The sequence below is a fragment of the Silurus aristotelis genome (assembly GCF_946808225.1).
Source record: "Silurus aristotelis genome assembly, chromosome: 13".
NCBI classification, from domain to species: Eukaryota; Metazoa; Chordata; class Actinopteri; order Siluriformes; family Siluridae; genus Silurus; species Silurus aristotelis.
In genome coordinates this window covers 1,899,601-1,923,934 of record NC_139586.1, presented here as the reverse complement: position 1 = coordinate 1,923,934, position 24,334 = coordinate 1,899,601, and the positions used below count along the sequence as shown (strand labels likewise).

Below are 24,334 nucleotides of genomic sequence, written 5' to 3'. Positions count from 1 at the left end.
GCGGATAAACATAATAATGCTTCATTCGGGTTATTATTAATTGCTTAATAATCATTCATTAAAGCTCGATGAATTATAACGCTGCTCTCGCATGTAAACGTATCGGTTTGGTAATGAAGTCTAATGGCCCCTAATGTTCGGAAAGCTTTAAGGAACAACTAACGTACGTAAATTATTTGATTAGCAAAGAAAAAAATTCAATAAAAAAACAAACAAACAAATGAACCTCTTAAAAAACATTTGAAAATGTTATGTATTATTACAATTGTGTTACATACACAGCCATATGCTATGGAAATTGCAGTAAAAGTGCTTTTAATGACAGGAAATTATACAAAAAGTAATTAGAGTAAAGTACACCAAAAAGAACAAGATAATAAATAATACAATTTAATTTGCAAATACGTTGTATAATATCATTGCAACCAAATATGTTAAAATGTTAGCTACAGGAAAAACTATTGAAATATAATTATATCAAAAAATGAATAAATTATATAAAAAAAAAAGAATGGTTGACGGGGCAAAAGTTGGCAATGCATGTGCTTTATTGCCGATGCAAAGCGTGCAAATCAATTCTGTTTCATGTGTTGAGCATTTCGATATGTCACATGTCTATGCTTGCCGGTAATTTTTTTTGAGTGGGCGGGGCCAAGCACATAATAACCTGCCAATGAAATTTTCATATTGTGCTGAGAGTTTTGACATGTCACACATAGATATTTATTATAATCATAATTTTCTGAGTGGGCGGGGTCAATGACATTGCTACATTATATTACCTGCCAATCAATTCTCCACGCGGTGCTGAGCGTTTTGACTTGTCGCATGCATGTTTAATATATCGTTATTTTTAAAGGGCGGAGTCAATGACCACTATATTACCAGGCAATCGATTCTCCACGCTGTGCTGAGTGTTTCGACATGTCGCATGTCCATGTTGCGAGTTTTGCGATTTTGCCTATTTTGTTTACTCGTCATACGGCGTCAATTTAGTACTCAAAATGCGAGAAAATAAATTGAAAACGATTATAAACGCAGAAATTCTTGTCATGTGTTAATTCTACAAACCCTGCACCAATTAATGCTATAAAAAAATCCCTTATACACCCAAATGCCACCGACAATTTCCATTTCATTTGCTTTCAGAACAATCAATGCAGTCCTTTCAAATGACTTCACTACACGCCAGCCACTAATCAATGCATAATGAATACATGTTGGTGAGACTACACGAGGTCGCAGAACCGGCCATCTCCTGCATTTCCTACTGTACGACTATATTAACGCTGATGTCTCCTTTAGACACTTTTGATTCAACGTGACACGCCAGATCCTCGCAAAAATCCCTTCCTCAAATCGTTCTGTCCGTTCTTGTTATCCGACCACGATCGTACAGATAAACGAAGCTTTCGTGTGAGGCTAACTGATACGTATTGGTCGGTCTTAATGCTTTTCCTGGAGCTGCCATTAGTGTGATTCATATCGTTATTAATATTTAGTGAAAGCAACAGTAAAGTTGACCGCACTGATAAATTCAGGTTCAATAATGGAATTAGATCAATTATGTAATAAATCACTGGACAATGTTTAAGTAAAGAAATGTAAATAGAGAATTGAAAAAAAAAAATCAACAGGATTTTGTCAAGATATTTTAAAGAACATGGATTGGGGGGAAAAAGTCTACTAGGGGTGTAACGATACACGTATTCATACCTAACTTCTTCGAGACAGGGCTTTGGTTCGGTGCAGTGTCGCTGTAGCTTTTCTTCAGAGAGGTGGTGGTAGCTCAGTGGTTAAGGCATTGGACAATGGATCGGAAGGTCACAGGTTCAAATCCCGCTGCCACTGTTGGGCCCTTGAGCAAGACCCTTAACCCTCCCCTGCTATGTTGTAAGTCGCTCTGGATAAGGGCGTCTGCCAAATGCCATAACTGTAAATGTCTTCATTATTATAAACATTGAAAAAATACACAACAATGCCAGGGGTTTAAAAAAAAAAAAGAAGAAACTAGAATTAGCGCAGTGTCGCTGTGGCCACTCGCCCCATACCGGAAGTACGTTGTAAAACTTTTGTTTTGCGCATCTTGGGACTTGCTTCCACTTCACGTCATCGTTAATATTTTTATGACAGTTTTGCAATATGGATCTTTTAACGTTTTGTGTGCAGCTTCAAGAGTTTCTCTAAAAAGGAGAAAATCTTGACAATTACGCAAATTGAGGGAGTGATTAAATAACGGATAAAAGAAATGAAGACATTTGTTAAAGGTATGCTGTAATGAGTAGAACAGTTAAGAAGACCACATTTTTTTTTTAATGAAATATTAGATGTGAAAACACACATACACCCTTATATACGCATCTGCATCACCCAGATGTGGAGTAACACGTAAACTATTGAATTTTTCCATTTATTAAATTGTATTTATTCAATCGAATTTGTGCCGTTTAAACCCTTTACACAATGTAATTAATATAAAAAATTGTGAATTGCGTTCATTTAATTTATTCTTTACCTTGATATATTTCATTTGTGTAAATAAATAACGCGTTAATAACGAACAAATACAAAAAGCAATTTTGTGTACACCCCCTACTGTCTACACGTTCATTTTCTATGCGACATAGCATAGCATAGCATTAGCAATCCTCAAAAACATCATTATTTTCTTTTTCTCTATTCCGAATGAGCTCACTCAGCAAAATGCCTGCAGACTTTCTCTCATACTTTGATTGACTCATGAGCTCCTGCGTAGAGAAGCTACTGGTCAGGAACGAGAAATTCCCTAATAACAACCTGCTTAAGGCATTTTGGCAGACGTCTTCATCCAGGGCGACTTACAATTACTCCATTTTGACATCTGAGCACTCGAATCCATGCTCAAGAACCAGGAGTGGAAACGTAGTGGTGCTGGGATTTGAACTCACAATCTTCTGATCACTTAACCCAGCCAAGACTGATAAAGAGTAGAGGTCTTTGGCGCAAAAAAAAAAATACAAATTGATTGAAACGTCCAAAGCTACAACTTACTAACAGGATCCTGGGCCCAGTCCTTCTTATTCATAATGTCTTCCTTAATTATGCCCACTCATACCAGCTGTCAAGGCAGCTCCCCCCAGCTTTTCTTAACAAACCTGGGCTTGACCCTAAGGAGCTCATTTATTTCAGACCTATTTTTTTGGGGGTGATCGGCATGAGAATGTGCTAGCGGCACTTAGCATGTGAGACAGCTTAGCCTCCAGTTATCTTTGTGAGGTCAGTCAAACTCAATGTTTGCTGAACTCTATAAGAATCACTAACTAACTTTGGATATATTTTTGTCCATGAATATGTTATCAATAGTCCATTCTCTTTATTATTTACATACTTTTACTTTGGATTTCTACCCAAACAGATTTGAACAGCATGGGCTCTTGGTAGCTTCAAATTCATGTCTCTTGACGCTTTTAGTTTGAGATGAGATTGTTTCCTAATGAGATTGAGACTTGCTTACTCTAAGGGCGTCCAGCAGGCATAGGAGAATAGGATAAATGAAGGGAAAATTTTATGCTAAGACGTCATATACAATTTTGTGGTAACGGTTTGCAGTAAGAACCCAATATGGCTGGAAAAGTCATGTAAATTGTCCTTTATTTACAGTTTGGTTCAGAAAAAAGTTGATCATTCCTGACTTTTTTAACTGATTGTTGCAGTCAATAAAGTCTACTACCTCCCTCCTACTGCCCTCCCCAGCCAAGAACTGCCCTCAAAGGAATCAGATTAACACAATGTTAAATATCTCTCTTGTACAGACATTATCTTGAATTATATTATAGTTTTTACGTAGCCAACTTTCGAGTGCTAATCTACAGAGACCTGATTTAATTTAATGTTATTCATAATCCGGAATGTAATATAGAAGGAACGGTGGCCATAATCCAGCAGTCGGTGAATATAGCCACAGGCCATGAACCAAACGAGGTCATGAGTTCAGTTCTGGCTGATGAGATCCTGTTATTGCTGTTCTTTCCCCAGAGCATGGTGTGTAACCCCGAGTAACTCCAACGGGACGTGACCCATAACTTGCTAACGCAGGCTCTATTGTGCTACATGCTTTAATGTTTACGATGCATCAATTTCGAAACAGTTTTTTATTTTAGATTTGTTAGTGTGTACAGCTGGATCATAGGCCTAAAACAAGCAATTTTAAAATGAGCTTCAGAATAATGTATGGTCATGCAAACTGATCGAGTGACACATGATCTTGAGTCATTTGTTTTAAGAACATAAATATAAAACATGCATACATTTTTTTCTGCATATCGTAGCATCGTCTGCTTCGATACAATGTCCGATGTTAAGCACGTTGATTTCATTGAATCAAACAAACGACTCCTGTCACAAGCCCATTTGGAAAGCCGTGAATCATATCAGAGACTTTGGCAGTTCGAAGGAAGGCCAGCACACTCCGAAAACAAAAATTCATCGCACCTGAGATTCGTTCGAAATTGGACTGTGAATCATCAATCCGCGTGTACGGTAATTGTTTGTGTGCACGTCAGCTAACGAGCAATTTCGAAACGCACTGTATTACCTTTTCACATGAAACATATTAAACGCTGTCTAATATTAGGACTAATGAAGAGTCTTCGCTTCAAGATCCAATAAATTAAGTCGCAATTAGGCCGCATTGCGCTGTAAGTAATAAAGCAATAACACGAAAAAAGAATTCATGCGAGGTTAAAAAAGAAAAACACGATTTCCAACCTTTTGTTCCACTTCATTTACATAAAAGTAATTAAAAAGCTATTTCATTTTGCCGTTAATTATCGAAAACAATCAAAGATGTGTATTTTAATTACGTGTTGTTATTAAGTCTTTCTAATATTATTTATTCCATTCTCTTGGTGAATACTAATATTTGATTGGCTGAAATGTAGGTGAGAGTTTAGAGCATTGGAAAAACACATGTATTGGTGGTCAGTTGACCTTTTTATACTCATGAGCCTGAAATGACATGGTTGAGGTTATGGTGGTCAGGGGTTAGTGTCCTGCAGGGGTTGGTAATACATGCAGGAGCGTTATTTGGATTTTTTTGTGGTCTATCTAGATGATGCTGTAACGAGACAATTGGGCATTTTTGGAATACATATATCATCGGTGTAATCAGAAACTGTTTATCATCCCCACAGCAGCCAGCCTTGACCAGAAAAGCAGGGGGTCGGCTCTGATTTGTTTTTCCGTGCTTCCAAAACTGATATTGATTTCGACTACAAAGAAATTTCCATCATCATTTTATTATTTCATGTGAATCACTTTTCCAACAATATTGACATGCTTTGTCAGAACACACTCCCTCTTCCCAAAACACTTTGCAGGTCCATTTTTGGTTCCTCGGGTTTCCTGCACGCCCAGGAACGTGTCCTAGTACAGTTATTTATTTTTTTCCTTTTCTGACATGTAATAAACGTGTTTGAAATTCAACGTCTGCTTTGTAGTATTGACACGTCTCCCTGTAAAAAAAGAAAAAAAAAGAAATGAATGAATAAATGTCAGCACCATGGACAGCTCTTTCATTTTTATAACCCTACACACTTTTTTTTTGCTCCAGTGGCCCCTAGTGGCTACATGTAAAACTGCAAAGATCAAAAGTCAGTGTCAGGGGAATTGAGACTTATTAAAGAGCTGATTTTATGAGTGTAAAAGAAAATCCAATTTATAAAAAAAAAAAAAAAAGGAAGTCCAATCATTCTGGTATAACTCGTGGGAATCAGTACTATAAGTTGTTAAGGGTTTAAGTACACTATGGGAACAAAAATCTGTGGGTCTTCTCTTCTCAAAGATGTAAAGACATTAGTCAATGTTTTGATTTGTTCATGTTCAAAAGGGTTGAAATCAGAGTTTTTTAGCATCTTCATGGAGCTGGCTCCTAATTCATTTGGAGGGACAATTTCATGCCACTGTATCCAAAGGCAATATAAAATTGTGTGCCTCCAACAGTTTAGACAATAACCCCACACGGCTGGAAAAAGCAGGTGTCCCAATACTTTTGGCAGACCAACAAATGTCATGTCTTTGGGTTCCTGGGTCATATTTCTATTACCTTCCTTTGTCTCATAGCACCGAAATCTGTTCACTCGTTGTCTAGATACCTGGTTTTAAACTCAATAAAAAAAAAAAATACGGAGAACATCCAAAGTCAGTAGATATGGCCAGTGGAGACGTTTGCTTTCATCTGTACGTAAGGAAATGGCAGTGTAATAGCGTAGGAGGATCCAGAGATCCGTTCATATTTACATTTCATGGGCTTTCCCGGTACAGCCTTTTTTTTTTTTCATTTCTAGGCTTTGATATAGAGACAGATGATTTTATTGTATTTTTTTCTATGTCATGTGTGGCAATCTTTGGATGCTCCTGCTCTTTGACCTGCTAAAACATGTTCATTTTATGTTCAATGCATGAGGTCTTGTATAAAAAAAGAGAAAAATTCCTTCACTTATAAAAAGAAGTTATCATTTTGTTAGCGCTTATAGCAGACGGGTAAAAATTGTTTATCGGTTTGACTTAGGTCTTTTGTAGAAGGCTTTGACTAAAAGTAAAAATGAATTGACTCTAAATGCTATGCCGTATTAGGGATGTGCGTCTTCATAACCGAGGCGTAACAAAATGATGCATTACATACATGCGATTCGCCGATTTTCGACGCAATGGAAAAAACGCGATGCTTTTCAATTCAATATGGTGGAAACATTTCGCTTTTATTTACTTGAGTGCCTTCTGACTTCTTACGCATGGCCTCTTTCACTCACACCTGTTGTGTCTGCAGGAAGACGCAGCTCTACCTCTCCCCTGTTAATCTGTATTCTATGTGACTCTCAGGACATACGGTTTCCTTAGTGTTTGCTATAAGTCATAGTCAAATATCAGTCACAAATTATTGGTTACTTTCGAAATAATAAAACTAAAGTGCATCTACTAATAATTATCTAGAAGTAAATCGTTTTTTTTACAGACGCAAAAATTGCTAAAAACGAAGCATCGCGATACAAACGCCGACTTGTATCCGACGCACACTTTTTAAATCCGAAGGATGCGAATCGCCGAATCTTTCCATCGAAAGTTTGTGGACTCTTAAGAATAATTACCGTATTTTCCGGACTATAAGCCGCTACTTTTTTCCCCAATCTTTGAACCCCGTGGCTTAAACAACGATGCGACTAATTTATCGATTTCCCGGTTTCACAAACTTCAAGCCAAAAAAACTGAGCCCCATAACATTAGACCAATGAAATTACAGAACGGGTTCAGGTGAACCAATGAAACTCTTTATATTAAATCAGATGCGCTCCCACTGAATCGGGCCGCACCACATCATAAATATGGATGATGTTCCTCTGACGTTTGACCTGCCGCTCACTCGCACTGTCTACAGGAAATGTGAATCATTCGTCACGCTGAAAACAACCGGGCATGAAAAAACACTTCACCTGTGTTCTGAGCTGCACGGCATCGGGAGAAAAGCTTCACCGATGGTGATTTTTAAACTCACGACGATGCCAAAAGAAAAACTCCCGAGAGAAATAGTTGGAGGAAGACAGTGAACAGTGACTTTCTTGGTAGGCTACTGTTTAGATACAAGCCGTGTTACAGACACTGTCTTTCGTTAAAGCCTGTGTAAAGTTTATTAGTTTCAGTGTAGACACCTGCGGCTTATAGACAGGTGCGGCTTGCGGCTTATAGACAGGTGCGGCTTATAGACAGGTGCGGCTTATAGACAGGTGCGGCTTATTTATGTTCAAAATAAAAATCTTTGACAAAATCAGTGGGTGCGGCTTATATTTGGGTGCGCTTAATAGTCCGGAAATTACGGTAGTCTTTGCTTAAGAATTCATATTGTCCATAACCGCACTCTTCCTGGGAAAATGTTTCACCAGATTTTGGAGTGAGTTCGTGGAGATTTGTGCTCGTTCAGACACCAAAGTCGGGTGCCGACGCAGGAGATCCGAGATGCCGTTCCAATTCATCCCAAAGGTGTTCGGGGTTGAGGTCAGAGCTCTGTAGGAGACCATTCAAGATCTTCCAGTCTTTCCAAAGCATAGGATCATGGAGCTGGCTTTTTGCAGAGGAGCATGGAGAAGCAGGTTCGGGTCTCGTAGTTCAAATGAAGGCAAAATAGAAAATGCTAGCACATCCTATACAATTGAGTGCTAATAATAATAATAATAATAATAATAATAATAATAATAATAATAATAATAATAATAATGTGGAACAGAATGACGGATTTAATGCGCTTGCATCAGAATTAACGAAATGTTCAGTGAAAATAATAAGAATAAAAAGTGTATTTACTGATGCACAGGTAAAGACAAGAATAACATCTTGTGGTAGAAAGGATTTTTGTTTCTTGTTCATTTTTCTCCTTTTTTTTTTCTCTTTTTTTTTTTTTTTTTTTTTTTAACACTGAGTGACTCAATTTCATGCTCTATTGCCATATCTGGTGCAATGCTGCATGAAATCATTTCAGTTCAGGGATTTCAAGGTAACTGAGTGTTTCAAAAACTCCCAAGATAACGGCTTGTATTACTCTCGAACCCGATCCCCTAAAATATGTGCACGAGCGTGCACGTGCAAACACACACGTGAAAACGAAAACAAAAAAAACACGTCAGACAGGACAAAGGATTTCCACGTGCTCTCCTGCGAGCTACGACGAAATCACGCAATAATGAAAAAAAAAGTGTGAGGAAACGTCGAGCAACAATAGCGTAGGAGGATGGGTAGGTGCAGGGGTACACGTCCTAGCAGATGTCCTCCGATTTCTCAAATGCTTATGAGGAGGTTTGAATCCCAATCAGTAGGCGAGGAACATCAGAGGAGGTAAATGGTACGGAGCAGGTGTGCAGAGAAGCGTCTCCTCTCTAACTGCCAGCCTGGTGTTGTAGAAAAGAGAAGAGTTTTTGCCATCATCATGCACAAATGCGACATTATATATCGATATATAGATATATAATCGCGTCTTTTAGAGTCGTTGAGTCTTTATGCGAAGCCTCTGACATTCTGACATTAGCGATGACAAGTGTGTCATAAAAAGTGCAATTTGAAAACACAAGGTACATTACACACGTCTAATGAGGGGTCGGAGCAAACTCCCTAACGCACTCCATCACGCTTCCTATTCACTCCTCATACACTTTGCTTGACTGATTATATATTCATTATATATACACAGAATCCTCTGCCTAACGTATTCCGAAATAACAAAAAAAAGCAACCCAAAGCTGGTCACATGACACTTATCCATGTTCCTGCTTTACACAGAGACGATATTTCTTCAAAGCATTTCTTGGTTATGTTCTGGATTTGATTTGACGTTGTTGACCTTGACCTTGGAGTTCAGCTTTGTTTTATTCCAGCATGATCATATGTAGCCTTTCCAACTATTGTGGTGGTGTTTTTTTCCCAAACCTTCCCTTCACATCAAACCTGCCTTCTATTATAAGGACTAGTAACACTGTGTATTTGTTGCCCTGATGCAATTGGTAGATTTTAATTTCTTCTAAAAGACATGAAGAAATTATCAATGAGACCATTAAGCCCCGCCCACCAAAATGAATCATTATTTTCTAATTGAAATAAATATCATTTTCAGAACATATGTACTAGGCCTAGCATGTATGTCCAATGTTATGGACACAAATTTGTAGACACCCAAGCATAAGACTGGTTTGTGCTTTTGGAACATCCCATTCCCATTCATGATAACGTCCACTCTTTTGGGAAGATGTTTGGTTGTGAAGATTTGTGGAGATTAATTCAAGCTACAAGGATGTTGGTAAAGTCAGGTGCTGATGTAGGAGAAATCCACAGTGATTCATATTCATCTAAAAAATGTGTTTAATTGGGTTAAGGTCAGCGCTCTATAGCAGGCAAATCCTGATCATCTACTCTTGTAAAACATATCTTCATGGAGCTTGCTTTTAATTTTTTTTTATACAGTTGTGTGGTTATTGTTCATATTGTTAAGAGAGCTCAGTGACAGAATGAACAAGGAGTCAGAATCGTAGATGTGGTGTTTTTTTGCCACACTGACTTATGAAGGTCGGTGCTCCCTGTGACTGAGCGTGCAGTCTTGTGCTGCCATCTGTTGACGCGTTCCAAAGCTAGTCCCGAAACTTTTTTGATGCCACCTCGTATGCACACTATATGGACAAACGCTTGTGGAGACCTTAAGCAAAATAATTAGAAGCAATTTTGCCTGCTTGTCTGCTCCCTGGCCTTGGCTCTGGATATTCACTGGTTAACCTGTTAACTAGTTCTGGGACTACAAGCTATGCTGCAGAAAATGAAAGCGGCATCATTTTTTAGAGCACCACTTGGACTTAAAGTAATTCAGCGACCATAGCCTGTGGACATTAAACATTGCTTTCACTAAATTACGCACCTCTATAATGTTACTCTTAGTAACCTCTGACTGTCGTGACTGTTCTGTTTGTCTATTCAATTCAATTCATCTTTATCTGTATAGCGCTCTTTTAACAATGAACATTGTCTCCAAGCAGTTTTATACAAATAATGTGGTGATAAAAATAAATAAGTTGTTCTTTATAAGTGTAAGTTTGTCCCTGATGAGCAAGCCAGTGGCGACTGTGGCAAGGAAAAACTCCCCGAGATGGCGAAAGAAGCAAACCTTGAGAGGAACCAGACACAAGAGGGAACCAAACCTCATCTGGGTTGCACCGAATGTCCATTTATTACAGATAAACGATGTTGCGGGAAACAGTTATGGCAATCAGTGCATGATAATACGCTGCTACATTTTCTTTTGGAGCAAAGAATTCAATTACATGCAGCTTACTTCTCTTTATATGTTCTTTGTGTGGAAAATATTTTAATGAAATTATTTCCAAAGGCATCTTTTCTTTACAGCATTTCTTCCCACGCGCCTTAGTAATGTGCCTGTCGACGTATGTTTTCTGTCCGAACGAGGTTTAAAAACACAAAGCTAAGTCATTAAAAATCTCCGTTTGCGGGTTTGTGGAAGGTCGTGGAACCGGCTCTTACAATCACTATGAAAGCATGCTCCTTTTTGCTTCGTCAAAGGAACATGGTTTGAGAGAGCTTTCATACTGAGGGTTAAGTCAGGACAAGCAGCTTGGATCAGGATCACTGCCAGCAAATGTAACACTTCAAAATGATGTGTTGGACATAATGACTGAAGATAAGGATAAGGCCTTGTTTCCTGATTGCACACACACACACACACACACACACACACACACGAGTGAATCGGCAAACATTGACAGTAGTAACTCCTCAAGGGTGTCAAAAAAAATACACAATGCCAACACTCCTACACATATGTAAAATAAAGTGCTTGCCTGTGCCTTACAAGAAATGCAATAAAACCTGCCAGGGTAGAAAAAAAAAGTGGATATTGTTATCGTTGTCGATCTAAATATAAAAAGCTTTCACGACAGCCAGGTTTTTTTTTTTAGTACGACTACAGTAAACTGCAAAAAAAACCTAGATTTTACATTTGAACGATTCTCTATGGACAAAAGCATTGGGATGCTTGATTTTGGTAGCTCAGTTTTTAATATAATTATTAGTAGATGCGCAATACTTTTATTTCAAATATATTTAATATGTCGATCGATTTCTTCCCGCTAAACTGTTTCTTGAGGGCGTTATCTCAGCACCGCCGCTGCTTCGTGAACATGGCGTATCACAGGATACGGGGCGTGTCCTGTGAGACATATAAAATACAGATTAACATGGCAGAGGTAGAGCTGCATCTTCCAGCAGACAGAGCAAGAAAAGATGGTTTTATATTATATTTTTGCAGGCGTGTTTGTGAAAGGGGCCATGCGTTAGAAGTCAGAAGGCACTCAAGCAAATCGATGATTTGATGTCCTGCTCATATGTGGTTCTTTTCCAAACTGTTAGCACAAAACTGAAACATTTAATTTGACAGGACGTCTTTAAAATGCGCTATAATACAATTTTGCATTCACTTAAATTTTGGAAACGCAAACTTGTTCCAGCATGGCGATGCCCTTGTGCACAAAATGAGCTTCTTAAAGATTTGGTTTACATGTTTTGGAGTGAAAGATCTTAAGTGGCCTGCTTTGATCTCATCCCTACTGAACACCTTTGGGATGAATTGGAACGCTGACTGCACCTACTCACCTACATCAGTACCTGCCTTTCATAACACCCTTGTGGCTGATGAACACAAATATCTATAAGCACACTCCAAAATCTAGTGGAACATCTTCCCAGAAGACTGGAGGGAATTATACGAGTGAATTGGGACTAAATGTGGAATGCGACGCTTAAAAATCACATACCGCACTTAGGACCCAATACTTTTGGAAATATGGTGTATCAGGACCTGACAGCTTCCATCCATCCCATCCTTAACTAACCATTTTTTCCCCTTTTTTCCTACCATTTCGCTCAGATTCATCGCAAACTCGTGGGGCAACAAAATGTTCCTTGAAAAAAAACAGAAGAAATACAGTATGACCAGTCTTGTCGATTTCCGATGATACATAATATTCAAGATGCAGAGTGAATGCATAGTAAGCAGCAGGCCTCGACCAGGCATCAGAATTTCCAGATGATTTCTCCAAGTTTGCTATAAATTTGACCTGACACACAAAAGAAAATATTATCTGCTTGACTGGTCATGGCAGGCAAGCAATTACGGCCCCTGTCGACACACAAAAGATGCCAGGTCCTCTACTGGGAAATGGTTCACTCACACACACACACACACACACACACACACACACACACACACACACACACACACACACACACACACACACACACAGACAGAGTCTCAGGAGTCTGTTGTCTTGTTTGATGAGCCAAAGTGGGACATTCTGACCAACAACAGCACAAAAGCAACCGAACTTGAAAATAATATAGTATATATATATATACTGTATACACACACTTTTTTGACTTTTCCAGTAATATGTGGTTCTTATTTAAACTATAACAACACAATTGGAGGCATACAATTGTTTAGGACGTCTTTGGATGCAGTAGCATTGAATTTTACCTTCATTTGAATTAAGAGATCCAAACCTGCTCCATGAAGATATGCTTTTCATAGGTTGGAGTGAAAGATCTCCTGCTATAGAGCTCTGATCGTAACCCTTTGGAACATGTATTCGAATGCTGAATGCACCTCAGACCCACATCAGTATCTGAGTTTATTCAAACCCTTGTGTGTGAATTCGCACAAATCTACACCAAATCTAGTGGAACATCTTCTCAGATGAGTGGACTTTCTTATACCAGCAAATGGAGACTAAATGTGGAATAAAGTGTTCAAAAAGCACATACCAATCTTATGCTCAGGAGACCACATTTGTTTGTTTATATTGCATGATATTACACATTCAATGATGCAGCAACGTTACAAAAACTAGAGACCTGTTTTTATTATTTTCTTTAAAAACTGCTATAGGCTACTTTTTGAAATGAATGATTGTTAGTAAAGAACTCAACATCTTTAATGCATCTTTCCTGCTAGAAAGGCAGTTTTGAATAAAAGATATTCCACACTAGTTGATAGACAGATCTTAGCAAAGGCTAAATGAGATTAAGATTAAAGCCGATTCATGAATTTTAGCTTGAGACCGCTACCTGGATATGTTGAGTATGGTCATTGAATGGATGTGGCAGAGGTTATCACCGGATCCCACACAAAAAAAATCTCTATTTGGCATCAGATACACACTTTTGCAAACAATTTTCTCAACCTTTACTCTTAATCGGAAATTGCTGATTGTAAATACGGTTCGCAAGGATAAAATATACAAATGTTTTTTATGGGGGTCAATGGGAAACTGGCAGCATCTGGACTTGGACTTTAATTCAAGGGATAGAAATTATGCCGTTTCCTTCCTTTATTTTTCTTTGTTTATATTCCTGCACAAAACTCGGCATAGGGGCTGAAATCTGGAATATTTTACTTTCATTGTGTTTTGTATTCAAACAAGGTTGAGGTTAACTGAAATAAGGAAAGGGCGGAAAAAAAGAGAAGAAAGTTCAAAAATGCTATCTATGTTTTGTATGAAATCTGCTTTGCATTTGTTTAACGCTGCAAACAATACATTTTGACAGGAGCGAGGGTTTCTTTAAGCCCGTGGTCTGTGTTTGTGACAAAGTATTTATTGAGATGGATGCATGCAATTCACCCGTAATGCAATTTTCATAAATGGGGAAAGAGTAAGCACTGTTTGCTAGAATGTGTAAAAGTCATCACTTTTTCATTTTCACCTATCTGCAAAAATCAACAGAAGAAATAAAAAAATAAAAAAACACTTGCCAAGGTATCGCTTGGTAAAATTCATCCTGTGTAAATCAAAACGCTGAATGTACAATAGTACTGTAATAAACAGAATAACTATGTGGGATTTCAGATTTCAACTTTTTACCAGGTGATATTTGGGTTAAACCTGAAAGTTGACCAGAAGGTGACAACTCTGTGGCTCAGACTTGCATCTTTGTGTTCGATTATAATTTATAATTGCACGTTTTCATAGTCACCATTTATATAATTACACCCAAAGACCTCAGAGCAGAGCTCTTTTTGTAGACACAATGCAAGGTTGGGCAGAACCGTTCCAAACCATGAAGCAGAAATCGAGGTCTGAACTTGGGCAATTAGGTGTTGTAAAAGCAAAAGCATGAATAGCAAAACAAGTCTAAAGATGTAACTAGAGAAATAGTGTAAGCCCTCGTATCGCCAAGCTGCCTGGGTCCTTGTGTCCTCTGGGTTACTGATCGGTCAGGAGTTCAAGCCTTGGTATCACCAAGCTGCGACTCTTGTGCCCTTTAGCTAGGCCCTTAACCATTTGTGCTCCAGGGGCGCTTTATCATGGCTGACCCTGTGCTCTGACCACAGCTTCCTAACATCACTGGGAAAGAATTTCACTGTGGATCTGTAGGTCATAAATTCAAATCACAGCACATAAATTGCAGGCAAGGACAAACAGAACTGGCAACAATAAACTCCAAATCATGGAGCAGAAAAGTAGTCCAAGGGAAGTAGGAGTTTAGTGGTAAAGGCTCTGTGTTAGTGATTAGAGGGTTGTCGGTTTGATAGGTTGGGTTGGGTTTATTTGTTATATGTATATTACAGTAGTGTGAAATTCTTTCATTTGAATATTCCAGCAATTTTAGGAAGCTTGAGTCAAAGTGCAGGATCAGGCATGATGCATGGAGCACAAGGGCCCCAACTGTGGCAGCTTAGCCACACTGGAGCACAAGGGCCCCAACTGTGGCAGCTTGGTGATACTGGGGCTTGAACCCCCTACCTTCCAATCAGCAACCCAAAACCTTAACCACTTTGTTACATTACCACTTCCCTTCTTGGTTGTGTAAAGGGTGTGCAAGGACAGTATCATCAAGCTGCCACTCTTGGACCCTTGAGGAAAGCCCTTAAACCCCGGTGCTCCAGGGGCGCTGGGATATGCAAAGAAAGATTTTCACTTTGTTGTAGATAACAATAGATTTTTTTGGTCAGAGTTACTGGACATGTCTTTTAGTGCTGAGAGTGAAATATCACATCACCACATAATCAAATAAATAATAATATATAATAATATTATATAATAATTAACACTTTTCACTGCAATTTATTTCAAGTATTATCATTTCAAGAATAATAGTAAATTCGCATGTCTGGCACAAATTGTCCCCCACAGGCAAATTTACAATTATTCTTGAAATGAACACTCCACTGATCCCACTCATTTTACAGGGTACAAAGGAATACATGCAGATTCTTTTCTTTTCTGGCACCGATGGTTGTAGAATAAACCTCCACTAGATGGCCAAACAGCTAAATCATTAGCAAGCCATATCAGAAGACCCTGATCTTTCACCATTTATAATGATCTTCCACTACAGATGAAACTATTGACACACTACAGTCATGCGGTAGTTAGTTCCTGGGTATGCACTTGAATGGAGTGAGTTGAGTTGGCCAAAAAAAGTCAAAGGAATATTTTGATTGCTCGGTTGTTTTCTTGTACTTGACTATTGGAATGGGGGCGATTCTTACTGCCCCTGCTAACTTTTCCACTAGGATTTTCCAGATGAAGTGCACAAATTGAGGGCCAAGGCTACAAAAGCTTTGACGATCCAAACCCAAATATAAGCACCAGTTGTGTCTAATGGAATTTCTGGTAAAATTGTTCCTATAATGTAACTAATGCTGAGCTGACAAAAAAAACGGCTCAAGAAGTAAATGAACGAGTTATTTGTAGAACCGTTGTGTGTTCTCTAAATGCATCCAGGTCATTCGAATGGAGCTTATTGTATTTACCTGATTGGTGCACTCCGTTTAGGTAGGTGTAAATACTCAAGTGGGCACTAAAACAACTTATCCAAGGGTGCTTGTTAGAGGCAATTTCAGTCCATGTCCAAGCAAAATCGATACATTTCAACAGTTTTTCTTTCTCCCTAAACACAAGCATTTCAGTTGAAAACATTGGAAGTACAACATCTATTTGAATTTGATCTGGACACCTTTTACGCAGTAAATGAGGTGGATTATATACACTGTAGGTCAAAAGTGGGGAAACGCCTAGCGTTTTCAAATTTTTTGAGACACATGTATGTTTTTTTTGTTTCTATGCAGCAAACAATGTCACGTATTGGCAGACAGTTTGTTTCGCCAAACACTCAACTGAAATACTTTGTGGTGCCTCTTGGAAAACTTGCGGAACGATGTCCTTCCCTAGTTGGAGAGTTCATTGTTGTGTCCCACTTCATCCCAGGGCAGGTTAATAGGATTTAGGTGCGGTGACTGGGCAGGCCATTCCAATCAAGATACCACTTCAGCCCACTGTTTGCACTCTAAATAACGCTTACAGAGCTCGGACGTATGCACATCATTAGTTGTATGGCGAAATCGGTTTCAATGATCAGAATCGCATGGTGTTGAAGATTGGAATGGGAGCCATGTTTCCAGAATAAGTCTTCAAGCTTCCCTTCTCCAAAACAACCCCAAGCCATTAAACTTTCCTAGGGTGCGTCTTACAAAGTTCTTTTTTTTAGAGACGATTTGGACTCCACAGAACTTTCTTCCAGAGTTTCCAGTCTTTTGACAGGCGCCGTATATAGCTAAATCACGCCAGAGTGTGACACTTAGACCTTTACAGTAAACAACGCAAGAAAATCAATCATGCTGTAGACGTCCGATTTGTCTTGCACACTTAAACCAAACACCATCTACGTCCTACCACCAAATAAACCAAACAATTGACAGCGTACCGTATTTTAGCACTCCGTTAACATTTTGACTGATTTTGACTCAAATCTGACTGACGAACAAAGGATTGCCTTTAGATGATATTATATTCGTCATACTGAGCACCACTTCTGGGTGATATACAGTATATTCCAGTTATGGAAGATTACACAACTGCAGTGAGCAGATCCCGTGTTACTGATACTGAAAAAAAAAAGTGTTGACAATACCCCCCCCCCCCCAACGGAGACCATTATTATCGATCTGAACGTGATTTACTTTTCCCACTCACTTCACCCAGATCATATTAAAGAAACAAAGGATATGCATCGTTTTTTGTTTTTTTTTTGCACACAATGATGTTTGCCTATGGGCAAAGTTAATCACAACTGGCCAAAAATCTAAGGCATCTCTTTTACTCTTTTACTCACTCGCCACCAGTGACGCTTAATGGAAGGCCGACATCCTTATTTTCAGCAGATCTTCAAAATCAAGCATCCGAAAATTTGTATATTTGCATAAAGCTCTTTGGCCTGACCTGTGGGAAAAGCTGCTTCTTTTTAAATGAGCTTTGCCGCATTTATATTAGCCTTTACAGTGCTCTTATACTAGAATTTTGAATTGGAACAACATTTTGCTCGATGAATGAATAAATAATGACTGAAAAAGCTTGTAATATTCTGCTCTTTTTTTCCCTTTAGCTGCTAGTTTGAATGCATGTAAGAACTTTCAGGTTGTTTCCGAGGGGTTATCCAGGTTTTTGCACAAAATAATGTTTTTTTTGTTAAAGGGCTTCTTGTCATTTTAACTTATAGCTTTAAAAAAAAAAAAGCCAAAAAAAAAAAAAAAATGCAGTTTTTAAATGAAGGTTTTTATTGAAGGTTTTTATTATTAAGGGAAAACAAAATTCAAAACTACTTGCCCCTGTGTGAAAAAGTGTTTGCCCCCCTGTTAAAAGTGCGGTTTATCCTACTTTCAATTTGAACATTTTCTTTCAATTTCTTCAGCCACACCCAGGCCTGATTCCTGCCACACCTTTTCACAATCAAAAAATCTCTTAAATCAGACCTGCCTGCCAAAGTGAAGTAGACCAAAAAGTCCTCAAAGTGTGACAAACATGCAAAAAAATAAGAAATCAGGAAACACGTTTTCACACCACTGTATATGATATGACTCCTGACCAGTGTTTAGATATGTGGCTCATTCACTATGGACGAGGCATCTGGCTAAAGCTGTAAATGTATTTTCAGCCACAAGGGCATTAGTCAAGTCCGATGTAGGTGAGGAGGCCTGGTGTAGACTCGGCATTCCCACTCGGAGGTCGGAGCTCTATGACAGATCACTGAAGATCTTCTACTCCAACCAATAAAAACATAGCTCAATTCTATATATATAGAATAGAAGGAATCAGCAAGACGACACAACCGACCCCATATATGCTAGAGTTTTGTCTGTAGATATTCATACCCCATCGTTTTCCTATCCGTGTCTGTCCTCCTACACACGTCTATGTAATCGTAACATTCCACTGACATACAAAACCGAAACTTTTTCTAGGAAATCAATGTCTCCTGTTCATCTTAAACACATCAGGACACACAATTGTTAGCATTTTTAGGAGTTATAATAAAGCTATAGGCTATCCATATGCTTTTGAATATGGATATCCCTAATAAAGATTTTGTCTTCTTTAAAAATGAAGCGAAACTATATCTACACTATATATTGGCGAAAAATCGCATACCGTACTTATGACTAGGTGACCCGATACTTTTTCCAATCCAGTGTATACTAACTTTTATTCACCAAATGATTGGTTTACATGGTGTTATCTATTTTTTTTGCAAGTGGACAACTGTTCTGATTTAACAATAAAGAAAGTCCATCGATTTGGACTCTCATACAGTACAATGGCTTTGAACCTTTTTAAAAAATATATCAAAAAGCCAAAATTTCAATTTTGTACATAGCAATGCCGTGAGTTTGAGCTTTCGAGGCTTTTTTTTTTTTTTTTTGCAGCCTGCCACTTTACAGTCCACATAAACTGTATGCAATAACTGTCTTCCATCACCGGGCTTATTTAGAGGCAAGGATTAGACCGGTCGGATAGGTCTCCGGGGGCAGATTTAGCTTCTCTGGGAGCACTATGTTACCAGGGACTCAGCTTTTTAAACTGCGAGTGCATTTTAGAGCAGAATGCTAATTGCTTCGGTGATTGCCTATTGCGGTAGACTAACAAATACACAGTTTGTGTCCTCACACAGCCCCTCGGGTGGGGTTGGGGGTGTGGGGGTGGGGGGACAACGTGTCTAGAGCAAAGTTCAGCATCCCAGGAAGCGCGGACAAAATGTTTTTCGAAGTGTGTAGGTTTCGAAATCGAACATGCATAATGTATATTGTAGGAGAAAGTAAGGAAAAAAGCTGTCAGAGGTCACTAGGGAGGTTTTTGGCCAAATACATTTACATAATAACATAAATGTTTATTTATTAAGTACATTACATGAACCAAAGTTTGTTGAGGTTCGAATGGCGGTTTTTTGGAAATTTCATTCCACAGACAGACAGATTATAATAGACTATATTGCCAAAGATTTGCATTAGTATGGTTTGTGCTTTTGGAGTATCGCATTCCATATTTAATCCTAATTGTTCTGGGAAGAAGTGTGCTAATGGAAATTTGTGCTTATTCAGCTACGAGGGTACTAATGTAGGTAAAATGTGGAGCCCTGGGGGGTGCAGTTTTCCAATTCATCCCAAAGATGTGCAATGGTGTTGAGATCAGAACTCTATAATGGGAGATCTTCCATGTATTCAAACCCATGTAAGGTATATGGAGTTGGCTTGGTGCACAAGAGCATCGTCAGGCTGGAAGAGGTTCTAGAACCTCCTAGTTTCGTGAAGGGAAAAGTTCACACTCGGGCATTCAATGCGATATGATTGTGTGCCTCCAACTTTGTGCTACAGTTTGGGGAAGAACTTTATATGGCTGGAGAAGTCAGGTTTCCTAATAATTTTGTCTATATAGTGTATCAAAAGTGGAAAAGTGTCAAAACTTGACTGTGGGAAAGGGTCTCACAGGCCGGCATATGTGCCGACTGAGATAGCAAGAAATACACCCTTTCTGTATGCCTGGTGTACGAAAGTGAAAAATGTTTGTGTTGAATTATAAAGCAGGAAGTGTACACACGATAAGGAATAATGCAATTTGGCTGGAGGTCAATTCCTGGTTATAGGTTTTCGACTGCCTGTCTGTTGTGTTTCTTCTCAAAATGTGAAGAGAGAAAAATCCCATTGGTAACAATGAAAAAGAAAAACAAATCCTGGATATTTAAGATACGGATGTTCTTTGTTTGACTAGGAACGATGGAGGAAAGAAAGAGGCTATCCTAATTACTTTTAGCACCCAAATTCTATTATTTTAAAATCATTACTGCAAAACATACCTCTCTTTCTCTTTTTTTCTTTCTCTTTCACTCTCTGTCTGTCTAAATGAGCTCCATACTACCCAACGTTCGCACTCTGGGGACTGATTAGGTGAACGAACCCTGTGCAAAAGTGGTGTCGTTCCCGTGGTTTGACGATCTGCACGCCTCTTATAATTTCCTAAAATAGCAAATCCAAAGAGCAAGTCAGCACACATTAGCACAGGCTAGTCGCATACGAATGTGAGATCCATTATTAAAGGTAGTTCTCAGTTTAACCATTGCAACTACTGCACAAAGCAAGAACCGTTGAGACGTGGGTTTGCCAAGATTGTTATGGAAGAACGTAAAGAGCTCTGACTTCAACTCCAGAGCACACAAGGACCTTTCAGTAGCTCACCAAAGCATGAACACAAATTTACACGGCCACATTCCAATATCCAAATGTAAGTATTCCCTGAAAAGTGGAGGGTTTTATTGTTGAAACAAAGGGGAGTTTATGGAATGGGAATTCCCTGTCTCTCTTTGCTGTTCACCCCACTTCTTCTTAGGTAATCCCCTAGATTTTATGGAGATTTGTGCTCATTTATCCACAAGGGCTCTAGTGAAATCAGATACTGATGTAGGTGAGGATTGCTGACCTCCACCGCTTGAGGATTGCTCAAAGGGGTGGAGGTCAGAGCTCTATAGCAGGACTCTCAAGATCTTCCACATTTTCCAACGTATTTTCATAGAGCTGACTTTGGTTTGGGTCTCCTAGTTCAAGTAAAAGCAAAGAAAGGCCATTCTGTAAATATCCTGTATAATCACATATTTTATTAGATATGTACTGAAGATGATGGGATTTGCAAAGTTTTTTTTTTTTTTTTAGGTGTTCCACAATCTTTTTACGCACTCGTTCACAGATCGGAGAGTATCTGCCCATCATTACTTCTGAGAGACTCTCCCTCTCTGTTACAGACTTGATGTCAGTTAACTTGATTAGCTGCTAGATGTTATATGAATATTTTCAAAATCTCTGGATTTTTTTTTCAGTTCTTTGTTGCCGCTGTGCCAACTTTTTTGAGCAGGCATCGGATTTGAAATGAGCTCATTTTGTGCATGAAATTTCTCAGTTCAAACATTGTTGAAGTTCTCAATGTTCTAATGTGAATAAAATATTGGCTTTGACTAAATGTATGACATTTGGCAGGCACTCTTATCCAGAGCGGCTTACAATTTTCTCATATATCTGAGCAGTTATAGGGTTATGGGCCTTGCTCAGGGGCCCAGGAGTGGCAGCGTTGTGGTCTGAGTGGCTGAGATTTAAACTCATGACCTTTTGGATACAAAGTCTATTGCCTTAACCACTAAGCCTCCACCTTCCCATTTGTTGGTGTGAAACAAAACTAAACAAAAAAAAAAACTTTTACAGGAAATAGGGAGGTGATAGTTTGGGCCCCTGAGTAAGGCCCTTAACCTAGTAGCTGCTCAGTTGTTTGAATGTGATAAATATAAGTGGCTTTGGATAGGGGATGTGTCTGCCAAATGCAGTAAATGGAAGTGTGAAAGACCAAATATATTCATGGACAAAAATTTAAACTCCGTTAACAACAAAAAAAACAAAAAAAAAAAGGTGTAGTGAGAATTAAACAAAAGCCATCGTGATCACATACTTTTAATAATTGATCATGTTACCTAATTGCTTCATTGTTCACTCGAAAACAGAGCTGGTAACTCAAAACCATTCCTCATACTGACCTAACATTTCAAAAATTGCCCCGCATGAGCTACAATGCTCGTTTCTTACTTACCTAGCACATGTATTATCTAACGCTATATTTTCTCCCTGCGCACTTCCTGTTTTGTTACTCATCGAATGCCTCGCAAAAAGTCTTTTGCTCCGAACGGACGACTCGTTCGATGAGAATCGGGCCGACCAAGGCTAATTGCTTTGTTTAGCACTCTATACGGCGTATCTGAGTCTAAAGGAAGCGTACAAAAGCTTTTGTTTGCATTGCATAACAAAAAAAAATGAACCTTTACTTAATAGGAGCATTTGCATGAAAAATAATTATCCGTCTCGGACGTGAACCGTGTTTTCCTCGTGAAAACACCGACCTTCATGATCACAACGACGAATATGCGAACAATCCGAATGACTGTCTATAATTATTAAGCGGCGATAAATACGGGCTAATTACCGGAAAAAGAAAGTAGAAAAAGAGAGAGAGTGCAAGACAGCGAGAAAGAGAGAGAAATTTCCCGTTCTGTCAGTGCATTCGAAAATTCTAGGCTGGATATAGACTTATAAATCTTACTCGGCGCTTGACGCAGTGGTGTCTTTTGCTAACGCGGAGCGTCTCGGCTACGTCTGTACACCGCCATTACTTATTCAGAGTGTTTGCTGGGAGCCTCAGTGTCTGTGGCAGTGCTTGCAGGGCCAGACCTATCGAACCGGGCCGTAATTGATGTAATACATCAATGCACTTGAGCTCGGCTGCTTTAATTAGGCGTTCCTGGTCATTTCATCAATGCCTTCTCCCTTCATCTTCTTTCTTCCTCCCTGTCCCCACTTCCAGGATAATAACCAGGAGCCTGTGCTGAATGCGAAAGCACTCTGAGCCATGGCCCACCCTGGGAGTCCTCCAAAAGGCTGCATAGTCTAAGGATAGCGGGGTTTGACATTATTTCGTGCGCGAGCGTATACATAAAAATTCAATGTTCGCTTTTTTAGCTGGGGGCTTTCCGTTCAAATCCTTAGGGTATCTATTGTAGGTTCGCCATCCACTGCAGCAGAAGGTGAATTGCAAATGAGAAAAGCTCCAAGCAGAAGTGGAGTATCAACATAAATCAAGCTAAGGCTTGAGGGTGCAGTGCTTTAAAGGGTGTACATCATGTTTTCATGGGTAAATATGAACGAGTATGCGACAAGCCTAAAATTCAAACTCACGAGAAAACAATGGAATATCAGCACCCTTTTACTCCAGTGTTTCAGTACATGGCTGACCCAGTGGCTCAAAAATCCTGAGGATTCACCAGAACACCGTATTATAGCAGATCTGAAGATTGGCCAGTATGTTGCGCTATGTTGTTTGACCATGTTGTACATCAAATTCATGGTTCGGTACCTCAGTTTTTAAGTCACGGTTTAATTTCTGTTCGCTTTGGGGGAAGAATTGAAAACAGAAATTTTTTATTTTTTATTTATTTATTTTTTTTTTTTTTTTGGGGGGGGGGTCCTAATTAGGACAATTATTATTATTTTTTTTTTTTTTTCCCTGAACATCTATGAACATCAACAGTTGACATTTGAAAACAATTTTTGCATAAAAACCTGTTTGGTTAAATAATATATATATATATATATATATATATATATATATATATATATATATAACAATAATATATTTAATAATATTAAATAACAAATTGAATATTAAAAAACAAAATAGAATAAATTTAATGTATGCAATATAATAAAAAAATGTACATTAGATTTATTCTATTTTGTTTTTAAATATTATTACACCCGAATGGGGTCATACAGATGGGTATATGTGTGGGTTTGACCTTTAATATAAAATTTTCCAAAGATATTTTCTAATTATTTTAGCATACTTTACGAATATCGTCATTCCTTCAATCCTTCCTTTATTCGCTCCCTCGATTT

At 38.6% G+C, this 24,334-nt stretch overlaps 1 protein-coding gene across 1 annotated transcript in view; it reads left to right on the top strand.

The window, feature by feature from the left end:
• nkpd1 (NTPase, KAP family P-loop domain containing 1) overlaps nucleotides 1–24,334 on the top strand; it is a 225,862-nt gene that overhangs the window by 111,976 nt on the left and 89,552 nt on the right. The gene's annotated exons all lie outside the window — the stretch shown is intronic.